General features: G+C 43.7%; 1 protein-coding gene across 3 annotated transcripts in view; it reads right to left on the reverse strand.

Moving 5' to 3' along the window:
- The window catches only part of OSBPL10 (oxysterol binding protein like 10), a 317366-nt gene that overhangs the window by 281728 nt on the left and 23315 nt on the right, over positions 1 to 12323 (reverse strand). The window contains exon 1 of one of the 3 annotated variants that reach the window (XM_043885776.1): positions 6957 to 7449. The exons of the other annotated variants lie outside the window; for them this stretch is intronic. The gene's annotated coding sequence lies outside the window, so the exon portion shown is untranslated. Of the gene's footprint in view, positions 1 to 6956; positions 7450 to 12323 lie in introns of those variants that run through there. 3 annotated transcript variants of the gene reach the window in all.

Consider the following 12323-nt stretch of genomic DNA (forward strand, 5'->3'; position numbering starts at 1 on the left):
CTCAGCTTTCGAGCTCTGTCTCACACCTCCACACTCTAAGCAGATGTGTTCCCTCCAGAAAGAGTTTTTTGCCTACCACACCCAGAGCTGGTGCCCCTCCACCACGCTCCCTCAGTACCCCAGGACTCCACACCACGTCCGGAGTCTCTTTCCCAGTCCACTGCTCCCCAAGGGAGGGACCCACCAAACACCGCCAAGTCACATGTGGCAGATGGTGAACAACGAACAACCAACCAACCATCCTGCCATGACACCCATCCACATACAGGGAGGGTGGGAATGGGAAGGACGTGGCCACTACAGCCAGACTGCCCTCTGCTCCAGTGTCCATTTTGAGATCAGCTGGCTCAGCTCAAATAAGAAGATCTTACTAAAACCTGCCTGCCTTTGGTGATTATTAGGATTAGCGGCGATAATGTATGTGAAAATGGGTCCCCATGTGATTTTAAACTGCGGCTTCCCATTTAACAATGGGGGTGGGGAGTGGGGGGCTTCCTCAATGGCTAAGCAGGTAAAGAATCCACCTGCAATGCGGGAGATGCAGGTTTGGTCCCTGGGTTGGGAAGATCCCCTGGAGGGCATGGCAGCCCACTCCAGTATTCTTGCCTGGAGAATCCTACGGACGGAGGAGCCTGGCAGGCTACAGTCCATGGGGTTGCAAAGAGTAGGACATGACAAGCAACAGCACGAGCATGTGGTGGTGGGGCTGGGGTCACATTCTGCTTCAACTGGTCCAGGACAGGAAGGATTTCGTAACATCTTCCCCAGCACGTCTCCTGTGCAGACAGGTTCCAGAATCCCTGTGCAGGAGAGAACGAGGCAGGTGCCAGCATGTACCCTTGCGGTATCCAAAACTCGTCACGTCACTTAATAACCTGGCCCCAGAGAGTGGGTGCTGGCTCCTTATCATCCAGTCGCACCAAGCTTTCCCCACCCTCTTCCTTCTGCCCCTCAAACATTTCAATGACCTTGAAAAAAGATCTGCCTGAACTTTCAGATAAGTCACGTGTGTGTGTGTGTGTGTGTGTGTGTGTGTGTGTGTGTGTGTGTGTGTGTGTGTGTGTGTGTGTGTGTGTGTGTGTGTGTGTGTGACAAGAGAGATGGAAGAGGAGAAAGGAGGAAAGAAGGATGGAAGGGAGAGAGGGCAAAAACTTAGGGACAGGAACCAAGAAAGTGACTCCTTTTTCCATCAGAGAATTTAGCAACTTCAGCTTCTGGTTAGTTCATTAACAGAAAAGCTAAACAGGAATTTGTTTTCAACTCCAGCTGTTACACCCAACTGGTCTTATATTTCTAGCACGTACTCAGCATAACGAAATCCTCAACAACAAAAATCATTCAGATTTTTTGGGGAGCAGTGTAGCATGTGGGATCTTAAGTTTCCTGACCAGGGATCAAACCCACTCCTCCTGCTTTGGAAGCATGGAGTCTTAACTGCTGAACCACCAGAGAAGTCTCATCCTTCTTTTAAGCCTAAGACAGTCAAATGTCAAAGGTGCCCATCCACCAGCCCTCCCATTCCTCCTGCACATAAAGCCCCACTGACAGGAGTCTCAAGATGGGAGGGAAACCAATCAGAGAGAGGATGCCCTGGCCAAAATGCTGAGACTCTTAAGAGAGTGGCCCAAAGGCCTCTGAGCCCCTTTAACTCTAACTGGCTACAAAGAGCCTTTGTGCATTGACGCCATCCGGCTGGAAATGAGAAATAAGAAACCACCTCCAAATTCCATGAGGAAGGCTCATCACTGCTTTGCAGCAATGATTTTAAAGCTGCTGGCTCAACAATAAGAAGCAATCAGTGCCCGATAAGACATGACTACACAGACAAGCCCCAACACGTTATGCTGACTAGAGGAAGCCAGGCAGTAGTGAGTACCCCCTGTCTGGTTCCATTTATATGAAATATTAAACTAGGCAAAACTAACCTCCAGTGGGAGAAAACAGAATGGTGGCTGCCTGTGATGGGAGGGGCTGGGGCACCAGAACTTTCTGGGCAGGTGGTAATGTTCTGTACCTTGAGGGCTTTGAGTAGCAGGTGTATGCAGTTGTCAAAACTCAGCAAAAGTACACTTAAGATTCATGCATTTCACTGTGAAATTTTACATCAGGAAAAAAAACAGCAAACAAAGATCATTAATGATATTTGTTCATGATAGGCATGTTAAAATATTTACAGGGCAGTGTACTGACATTGGTAATTTACTTAGAAGTGCATAAATAAATAAAAAGGGGACTTCCTTTGTGGTTCAGTGTTTAAGACTCTGTGCTTTCACTGCCAGGGCCCAGGTTCAATCCTTGGTCAGGGAATAAAGATCTTGCAAGCTGCACACCACAGTAGAAAAAAAAGAAAGAAAGGAAGAAAAAGAAGATGGGTTGATGAATGGATACATGGGAAGCTATGTGCTAAAGCCGGTATAGTCAAATGTTCATCATAGGGGCTTCCCTCATGGTCCAATGGTTAAGACTTTGTTTTCCAATGCAAGGGATGGGGGTTTGATCCCTGGTCAGAGAGCTAAGATCCCACATGTCTTGAAGCCATAATACTGGAACACAAAACAGAAGCAATATTGTAACAAATTCAGTTAAAGGCTTTAAAGACGGTCCACATTAAAAAAAAAAATCTCTGAAGAAAATTAAAATTTTAAAAATGTTCATTATAGAACCCAAATGATTGCTATATGTGTGTTCCCTGTACAACTCTTATCAACCTTCCTATATGTTTGCAATTTTTCATAATAAAATGTTCAGGGAGCTAGGGGAAAGTTAGACATACAGAGGGTGAAAAGGGTAAGCTAAGGCTAAGAAAAAGTACAGAAGCTACTGTCCTTACTGGAGTTTAAGGCAGCTGTGAGCTGCTCAGACAAATGGAAAGGAGAAACAGGGCAATGCTGAGCGCAAGAGCAGTCATTCACTGGGCAACCACCACACATTAGAAGTGTGTGTTAGACAGTCTGCTGACTCTGCCATCACCATCTCCCTGCAGGGAAGCATATTATCATTTTATAGAGAAGCAGATTGAGACTCAGAGTGAAGTAATAACATACCTGTGGTCATGAGGCTGGAAACTGGAACTAGCTCTGCCAGCCTCAAAACTCCAGGGCTACAGAGGAAAAAGCAACACGAACTCAGCACTTCTTCCCTCTTTCCAAGGTCAGGACCGTACCAAGGGCACAGGCACGGCCGACGGCCGCTCCTACCCAGCAGTGCCACCTGCCACACAGTGGGTAACAGCACTGACAGTTGCCCTGAATTCCAGTCACTGAATTCTCCCAACAGTCCCCATGAGCCTCCCACACTCAACCCTCCTCCTACTCTCTGTACTGCAAGACTCTATCTACCCACCAGAAGTTTAGCCATCATCTCTGTGCATACACCCTGATTCACAAATATTGCAAAGTTCAGCAACATCCAAGTTTTCCAGCCCACCCACCTTCCTACTCTGCAGAGGTTAGAAAGTTAGACACTCCCTTCACTGACTCCCTTGCAGCTAGATTCTTCCAAGGAAACACACTCAAGCAAGATTTTTCTTTTTTGGGGGGCGGCACGGGGAGGGACTGTGGATCATTTTAAAAGTCTTTATTGAATTTTGTTACAATATTGCTTCTGTTCTTTTTTATGTTTTTATTCTTTGGTCACAAAGCATGTGGGGTCTTAGCTCCATGATCAGGGACCAAACCTGCACTCTCTGCATTAGAATGTGACGTCTTAGCCACCGGACAGCCATACAAGATTTAAAAGGTAGAGGGGAATGAAAGAGACAGCAGCTACAGGTTAGGTCAGAACTTCCTGCAAAACAGTGGGAGGGGTGTCTGTTGCCTTGGAGCAGCTGTGCAAAGGGTTTAGTGTTCTGCCTCTAGTGTCAGAGGCACTGGGGCAGAAGTGAGTTAGAATCATGTTATGGTTGCAGTCTGGACCTAAGCTGTGTCATTGCTGAACATGAAGCATTGAAGCCTGGTTCTCCAAGAGATACTTTAAAACTATCCGATAAATCACCTGTCGCTTAGAGGGCTTAGAAGCAAGCTACTCTCTGTGACAAAGATCCTAACCTTGCCTGTGAGCAGCTCTGAGACTGCCTCCCAAGTTACAAGCCTACACCACTACCTGCCAGGTAAGAAAACTCCCTAGAACAGGATGTCAGCTTCCCACTTTCCATGTTGGAGGGACGGCAGGAGAGGACGAAAGGAATAGATAGAATACATGACAGTCTGTCAGCTTCTAGGAATACATGCACAGACTCCCAGAAGAGCAAACCTAGAAGAGACTTTCAAATATCCCAAGGACAAGAGAGCACACACAAAGTGAAGGCCTTTCAAGGATCCTGGGCTGGGATCTGGAATAAAGCAGGTCACTCTTGGAGGCCACTTCAGTGGGCAAGGATGATCTCATTCAAAAGCCATGTTGGCATGGTGATTTGCGGACAGTCTAATGATGTACAAAGGCATGAGATTTTTTTAACTATCACAGTTTACCCAGATGTAAATTTTTTTTTCCCTCCAAAGAAATACCCTCAAGGGCTCCTGGTTTATTGTCATTACCCAAAACCTTTAGCTCTGTTGAGACAAATCCATCTGCTCCATGCATGGTTACAAGACTGGGAAACAGCTGAAACCAAGTCAGGGCCATTTTTAGTCAAAAATGAGGTAAGACCACAAAGCAGACAGAATTCTTTTCTGTGGCGGCTTGTCACTGGTTCTGAAGGCAATTCTAGGGGGGAAGAAAAGAAGAGCTTTCAAAATAATTTCAGCAATGGCAGCATTGTTGTAAAAAGGACTCCTGCCATTCTTGCATATACATATTTGGGAATTCATGTTTAGGGAAATACATCTTTAGAGTCACATCATATAGAGGGAAACTGAAGTGTGGTCATTGTTTCTTGGTTTATTTTGTGTGCGCCAACCAAGAAGGAAAAAAAAACCTGCTACAGTCTAGCTTCTGGAACTGTTGGCAAGGGTGCAAGCAGACTCACGCCACCCTGAAACCTGGGGACCACAAAGGTGACTTAGAGCCACAGGGTGACTTTGGCACTGAATGGCCCTGTGCCTGAGTCACCGTGATCCTGGCTTAATTTCTTCTCACAGGTGGCCCTGTGACTACTGCTCTTTTGCATGGCTTACGTAAAGAGTGAATTATAACTCTTTCATTGAAAAAGGCTAAGACAAAGAAAATGATACTGCGCCTCACAAATCAGTCCTTAAAAAATCTTCTCTGCCAAACCTCACTTATGCCTTTTAGGGTTTACTAGATCTCAATGTACTTGCACCTGTCAGATATGTGGGTGCATCTTGCTCTTGAATAAAACCAACTGGTACGCATACACATCAAGGCTCTGCAAAAGTAAAAGCACAAAATGACAGGACTCAAAAGAAATGTACAAAAATGAAAATACAGTGGTATGATCCCAAGAGCAGTGAGATTCAGGGAGACTTTTTTTCCCCAAAAAAGCCATTTGGTTATAATAACTGAGAAGTTATTGAAAAATGATACAAAAGCATCTTTCCAACCATGGGTTCTAAATCTCAACTGAGATGTTTATGTCCTGAGGACTGGATTCTCCCCTCCATCACCCATAGAAGCCAATGGGACTTCAAATCTTGTTTTCTAAAACACCACTAAGCCAGAGATCAGCAAAAAAAATGACCCATAGGCCAAATCTGGCCCACCATTTGTTTTTTGTAAATAAAGTTTTATTGGAACACAGCCATGCCTGTTTGTTGATGTACTGTCCATGGTTGCTTTCATGCTACGATAGCAGAGTTGAAATTACTTACTATCTGGCCCTTAACAGAAAGAGTCTGCCAACCCCTGCAATAAACCAAAGTAAGAGCCACTGTCCTACATGGAGAGCACCATGAGAAATGTTCTTCAAAGGTCAAATACCATCGCAGGGGAGCCAGGGTATGGTCCAAGACACCATTCTCCAAGAGTGGAGGAGTGTGGGACTTTCCTGGTGGTGTAGAGGTTAACCATCTGCCTTCTGCTGTAGGGGGCACAAGTTCAATTCCTGGCCTGGGAACTGAGAGCAACATGCCTCAGAATAGCTAAGCCTGAAAGCCACAAGATACCCATGCATCGCAACAAAGACCCAGTGCAGCCAAAATATAAATAAATAAAGTTTTTTTAAAAAAGAGTGGAGGGGTGTGCAAGAGAAACAAACATGTGACATCTGCCAGCACATCAAGGTCAGGTAGAACCACTGCCAAATGACCAAAGAATACTCTGTCCTAAAGACCTGAGAGGAAACACCAATCCCCAGGGAAAAGTCTCACATGTGTAATGCAATGTAATCAGATTTAGCTAGGTACCTTTCAGAATTCAGAAGTGCATCTTCTATTTTAGCATCACCAGAAAGAGTGCATCTACCTACAGATAGATTTGAAGCAGTTGTAAAGCTGATTTATTCATAATTTGGAAAAATAAAAGCAACTATTAAAGCCAGTTCTCTTTGCAATGTAAGGAACTCCCTGGAAGTTCAGTGGTTAGCACTTCGCACTTTCACTGCCAAGGGCTCAGATTCATCCCTGATCAGGGAACTAAAATCCTGCAAGTTGCATGCCCAAAAGAAAAAAAAAGTGACTTATTCTTTGCAATATACTAGAGGAAATTAACATCAGGCTCAGAGATAAGATATCCCAACACAATCTTTTAATACCCGGGGAACACAGGGTTCAAGAATAGCTCTCTTCACATTTTGAAATTATTCTCCATCACTCAAAACAGCTAATAAATAAACCAAAACACTGAATGAATTTCAGGGCACCAGCCAGATAATGAGAAACCAGTGGGTATTCTTTGCTGTATAACAAAACCACAGGGCAGAAAGATCCTATTTAGCATCACTTTTCTGGAGTTTTTCCAAAATTGTCTCAGAAGCAGAGAGCCAGTTTCTTGCTCTAACTGTCACAAAGCCAGAGTATAACTTTGAACTAAATGTCATCTCTTTGGGGCTGCTCTCTTACCTGTGAGATGGGGGCAAGTTCACTTGAGGATCTTCAGGGTCCTGGAATGATGCCCAGAGAAGGAAAATGTCAGCCTCCGCCTGCCTCTTACTGTTTATTTCTTTTGGAAAACACTTCCAGAAAAAGACAATGGTAAAACGTCAGGATTATTTCTGAGTTGTAACATGTGGTCACAGAGTTACTTAGAATCAGGTTCTCTTAAATGCAGAGAATGAAAAAGTTGCCTATCAGTTAAGAAGACCAAAAGTCTCCCTCCTGGGAATCAGATGTATTCCACGGTAAAAACAGTTCTTCCAAACTCCCTGGCACAGAGGGGACCATCTTAGCGTTCGGCTGAAAATTTTAAAATTACACAAAAAGCTTCCATGAGCAACAAACAGATCAAGATCCAGTGATCCTGCAAATCAGGAGCCTCGGAGATTCCTTCCTGAGCTTGCTTTTGGGTTTCATCAACCTAACCAAGCACTCTCTCCCTGGAACTTCCCTGGTGATCCAGTGGCTAAGACTCTGTGCTCTTAATGCATGGGATCCAGGTTCAATCCCCAGTCAGAGAATTAGATCTCACATGCCATAACTAAAGACCCCATGTGCCACAACCAAGATCTGGCACAGTCAAATAAATAAGCAAATATTTAAAAACAAATAAATAAAACACCCTCCTCATGTGGCTCAGGATGTCAGAGGTACCACATAAAGTAAGGCTGGGATCAGTCACACCCCGCTGGTCATTCAGACCCTCATATACCCTAATCAAGTTCAACAACATGATGTAAAATTTCTTCCACTTTTAATACAGTAAAATTTATAATGTAGTGTTAGTTTCAGGTGTGCAACAAAGTGATCCAGTTATACACACACACACACATATATATATTTTTTCAGATTCTTTTCCATTATAGGTTATTACAAGATACTGAATATAGTTCCCTGTGCTATATAGTAGGTCCTTGTTGGTTATCTCTTTTATATACAGTAGTGTGTATCTGTTAATCCCAAACTCCTAAACTGTCCCTCCGTACCCTATCCTCTTTGGTAGCCCTAAGTTTGTTTTCTATGTCTGTGGGTCTATTAACATGATATAAAATTAAATTAGAACCCTGCATTCAACTCACATTCAGGATAACAAGAGCATTTGCATCAATTAGGATCCTAAACAGACTATGGAAATGAGATGCAATAGGGGAAAACAGTTTAAATATTTTGTTGTCTGGCCAAATTTCTAACTCAGATCCAATTGACCAAAATGAGAAAGCAAGGCTACAATGGACACCAGAGGGTTGCAAGTTAGTTTACATAACGCAGCATTGCCCCCCCACCACCGCAACCCCACAGCTTGCAACGATCCAGTTCCCAGTAAGAATGGGAGTTTTGCTGCTCTGTCTCCCCTTCATCGGCTCAGAAACCAAGTGTCTCTGAACCTTCCTGACTTCTGGAAACTGCTACAAGAGACTATGTGACCACCTCTCTCCCTCTCAAGGGTATAGCCCACGTTCACTCACTCACACACACACACACACACACACACAAGGTTGCTCTCCACTTGGGAGAAATTAACCACAAACCATTCTCTTTAATCCTTCTTCCTCATTTTGAAAAGAAAATACACTCCAAAGTCCAAAAATAACTCACCCACAAAGAGTTGGAACACAACCTGCTTGTACACAAAAGCTGTCTGAAAATTAGCATAAACCACCTCATAGCTCAAAAATACCCAGGTGCCTCTCTCTGTTAATCTTTCATCAGGAAACCCAAGCTTTATTTTTTTATTGTCCAGAGCCGTCTTAAGAGTCTCCATGTAGAACTCACTGCAAAAAGAATACTTCTAAGCAAGCCTATAACAAACAGAATTCTCAAGCTGTGCCTGGCTCAACCATCAAATACCGAAAACAAACCAGACAAACACAAACCCCGTGGCTGCCTTCCTGGCATGACATCGTCACGAGCCACCAAACAAGGTAAGGAAGAACCCAAGTGCCAGCGAGGCTCCAGGAGAAAAGTGGACACCCCCACCCCCAGGAAGCTTGGGAGGTTGGTGGCTCTGAACTGCATCTTAGCAGGCAGGTGTCACTTTATAATTTAAAATGTAACAAGAGAGGCTGGGGGGAGTGCAGAGAGTACATGGGAACTCTGCAGTTTCACTCAATTTTGCATGAAACCTAAAGGTGCTTTTAAAAAAAGAGTTTCTTCTCAAAGAAAGAGAGGGGATCATTCTCAATGGTCTTGTATTTCCTCTTTACTCTTTTCTGAGTTTTCTAAGTTGTTGTATAAGGAACATGAAATAATACTTTTATAACCAGACAGAAAAGTCATTAAAACAGAGAATGAGGGAATTCCCTGGTAGCCAGTGGTCAGGACTCAGCATTTTCTCTGCCAAGGGCCCAGGTTCAATACCTGGTAAGGGAACTAAGACCTTAGCACTGCCAAAAAAAAAACACCAAAAAATAGAGTATGACCCCCAAACAAGGATGCAATAGTATCTGTACGAAGAAAACAAAAAAAGACACAAAAGTCAAACTAACACACTGAAAACAGGTACATCTGTCTGCTAATTATGCCTCCATTAGGTTAATTTAAGAAGTATTTTAAAAAGCCTTAGAGCTCTTATGTTTCACTTTAAATAGCGCATATTATAATCTTTTTAAAATTTTTATTGACGTATAGTTGATGTATAATATTACATAAGTTACAGGTATACAGTATAGTGATTCATGGTTTGTAATGGTTATACTTCATTTAGTTATTATAAATTTGCTGTATTCTCTGTGCTGTTCTCTATTCTTGTTCAATTCACTCCCTCAGTTGTGTCCGACTCTTTGTGACCCCACGGACCGCAGCACGCCAGGCCTCCCTGTCCATCACCAACTCCCGGAGTCTACCCAAACTCATGTCCATTGAGTCGGTGATGCCATCCAACCATCTCATCCTCTGTCATCCCCTTATCCTGCCTTCAATCTTTCCCAGCATCAGGGTCTTTTCAAATGAGTCAGCTCTTTGCATCAGGTGGCCAAAGTATTGGAGTTTCAGCTTCAGCATCAGTCCTTTCAATGAACACCCAGGACTGATCTCCTCTAGGATGGACTGGTTGGATCTCCTTGCAGTCCATGGGACTCTCAAGAGTCTTCTCCAACACCACAGTTCAAAAGCATCAATTATTTGGCGCTCAGCTTTCTTTATAGTCCAACTCTCACATCCATACGTGACCACTGGAAAAACCATAGCCTTGACTAGATGGACCTTTGTTGCCAAAGTAATGTCTCTTCTTTTTAATATGCTGTCTAGGTTGGTCATAACTTTCCTTCCAAGGAGAAAGCATCTTTTAAATTAAATATATTCTTGTAGCTATTTTTAAATTAATTTTTACTGGAATATAGTTGCTTTACAGTGTTGTGTTAGTTTGTGGCATATTTTCTATAAAATAGTTCGTACTTCTCAATTCCCTACCCTGTCTTGCCCCTCCTCCCATGTATGTTATAATCTTTAGGGAAGGTTAATTTCTGTAAACTGGCAGCAGATGTTCCTGTTAAACTTGTTAGTGTCCTCCTGTAAGATAATTAATTAAAGTAAGTTCTCTATTCTTGGTGCCATCAATTTGAGACTTAGGGTCCTGTAGGCTACCATCACTAACAACTATACTTCTGGAGAATAAATGGCTTGCCAAGCAAATAATAAGTTATTTGTAACAAATACAGTTTCAGTTTAGGCGGATAGAAACCTTCTAGAGACAAAGAATGGCCATGGTTTCACAACAGTTTGAGTGTCCTTAATGCCACTGAACTGTCCATTTAAAAAAGGTTAAAATGGGGACTTCCCTGGTGGTCCGGTGGTTAAGAATCTGCCTGCCAATGCAGGGGACACAGTTTCAATCCCCTGTCTGGGAAGATTACAGATGCTGCAGGGCAACTAAGCCTGTGTGCCACAACTACTGAGCCCAACCTCCAGAGCCTGTGCCCTGCAACAAGAGAAGCCACCGCAATGGGAAGCCCATGCCCCACACCTCAAGAAAGACCCAGGGCAGTCAAAACTGAGTAACAAAATAAATAATGTTTTTAATGGTGCAGTTTATGTTATATATGTTTTACCGTAAAAAAGTAACTTTAGCTCCTACCTAAACATTTTTTGAAGACGTCACACTCTAACGGGAGCCCACGCGGTAGGAATGTCACAGATGCTCTGCAAGGCGCCTCGGGTGCCTCTACCAGCAAGAAGTCTAAAATTAGGGTTTCAGTCTCTTCCATGTCACTAACTGTCATGCAACGTTCCTGAGACAAACCCTGTCCACCTGGTGATTTTCACAGAGGCACGGAGACGTGTGTCCAGGGAAACACATGCAAACCAAGGCAAGGTGAACTCCAAAATCATCCCGTTGCTGCTCTGATTCCATTCACCCCAACAAATATTTACTGAGAGCCCACTACAGCCCTGCATTGTGCCAGGGCTTCAAGCAACACCTGCTCCCCAGGACCATGCGATACAGTGACATTTTAGCCAAACTACTCATTGCCTTGACAACTTCTAATAATATGGGGGGGATGGACTGGGAGTTTGGGGTGAGCAGATGTCAACTATTACATATGAATGGACAAACAACGAGGCCCTACTATATAGCACAGGGAACTATATTCCATAGCCTATGGTAAACCATAAGGAAAATGAATATGAGAAAGAATATACATATATAACAATCATTTTGCTATACACCAGAAATTAACACTACATTGTAAATCAACTATACTTCAATTAAAAACTATAAATAAATAAACCATCAAATCAAATAGCATTACAGGACACAGTGTGACTGATCTTTCTCAAAGAAGGCGAGTGCTTTCTTGTTTACTTTCCAATTTTTTTTCTTTGTACTCTGAAATGATTCAAACTTACAGAGAGTTGAAAAACGATTACAGATAACTACCGTGCACTGCGTGTGTGCTAAGCCGCTCAGTCATGTCTGATTCTTTGCGACCCTGTGGACTGTAGGCCACCAGACTCCTCCGTCCACGGGCTTCTCCAGGCCAGAATACTGCAGTGGGTTGCAAACCCTCCTCCAGCGGATCTCCCTGACCCAGGGGTCCGACCCGCGTCTCCAGAACTGGCAGGTGGGTTCTTTACCATCAGCGCCACCTGCATAGCCCAACTTCTCCTCCCACAGTCAACAGTCACGGATGTTCTGGCACCTGCTTTTGCCTAGCTCTGGCTCTCTCCCTCTCCTCTCTCCTCCTCCCCTGCCCCTTCCTTTCCGCCCCTCCATCCACAGCTAACCAGCTCCCTCCTCCTCCCCTTCCCTCTCCCTCTCTCCTTACAGACTGGTTTTCTGGAACCACTGTGAAGCACAGACATCTGCTTTTATTCTGAAATACTTTATTATGTATT

Source organism: Cervus elaphus, chromosome 24, assembly GCF_910594005.1.
Source record: "Cervus elaphus chromosome 24, mCerEla1.1, whole genome shotgun sequence".
Lineage (NCBI taxonomy): Eukaryota > Metazoa > Chordata > Mammalia > Artiodactyla > Cervidae > Cervus > Cervus elaphus.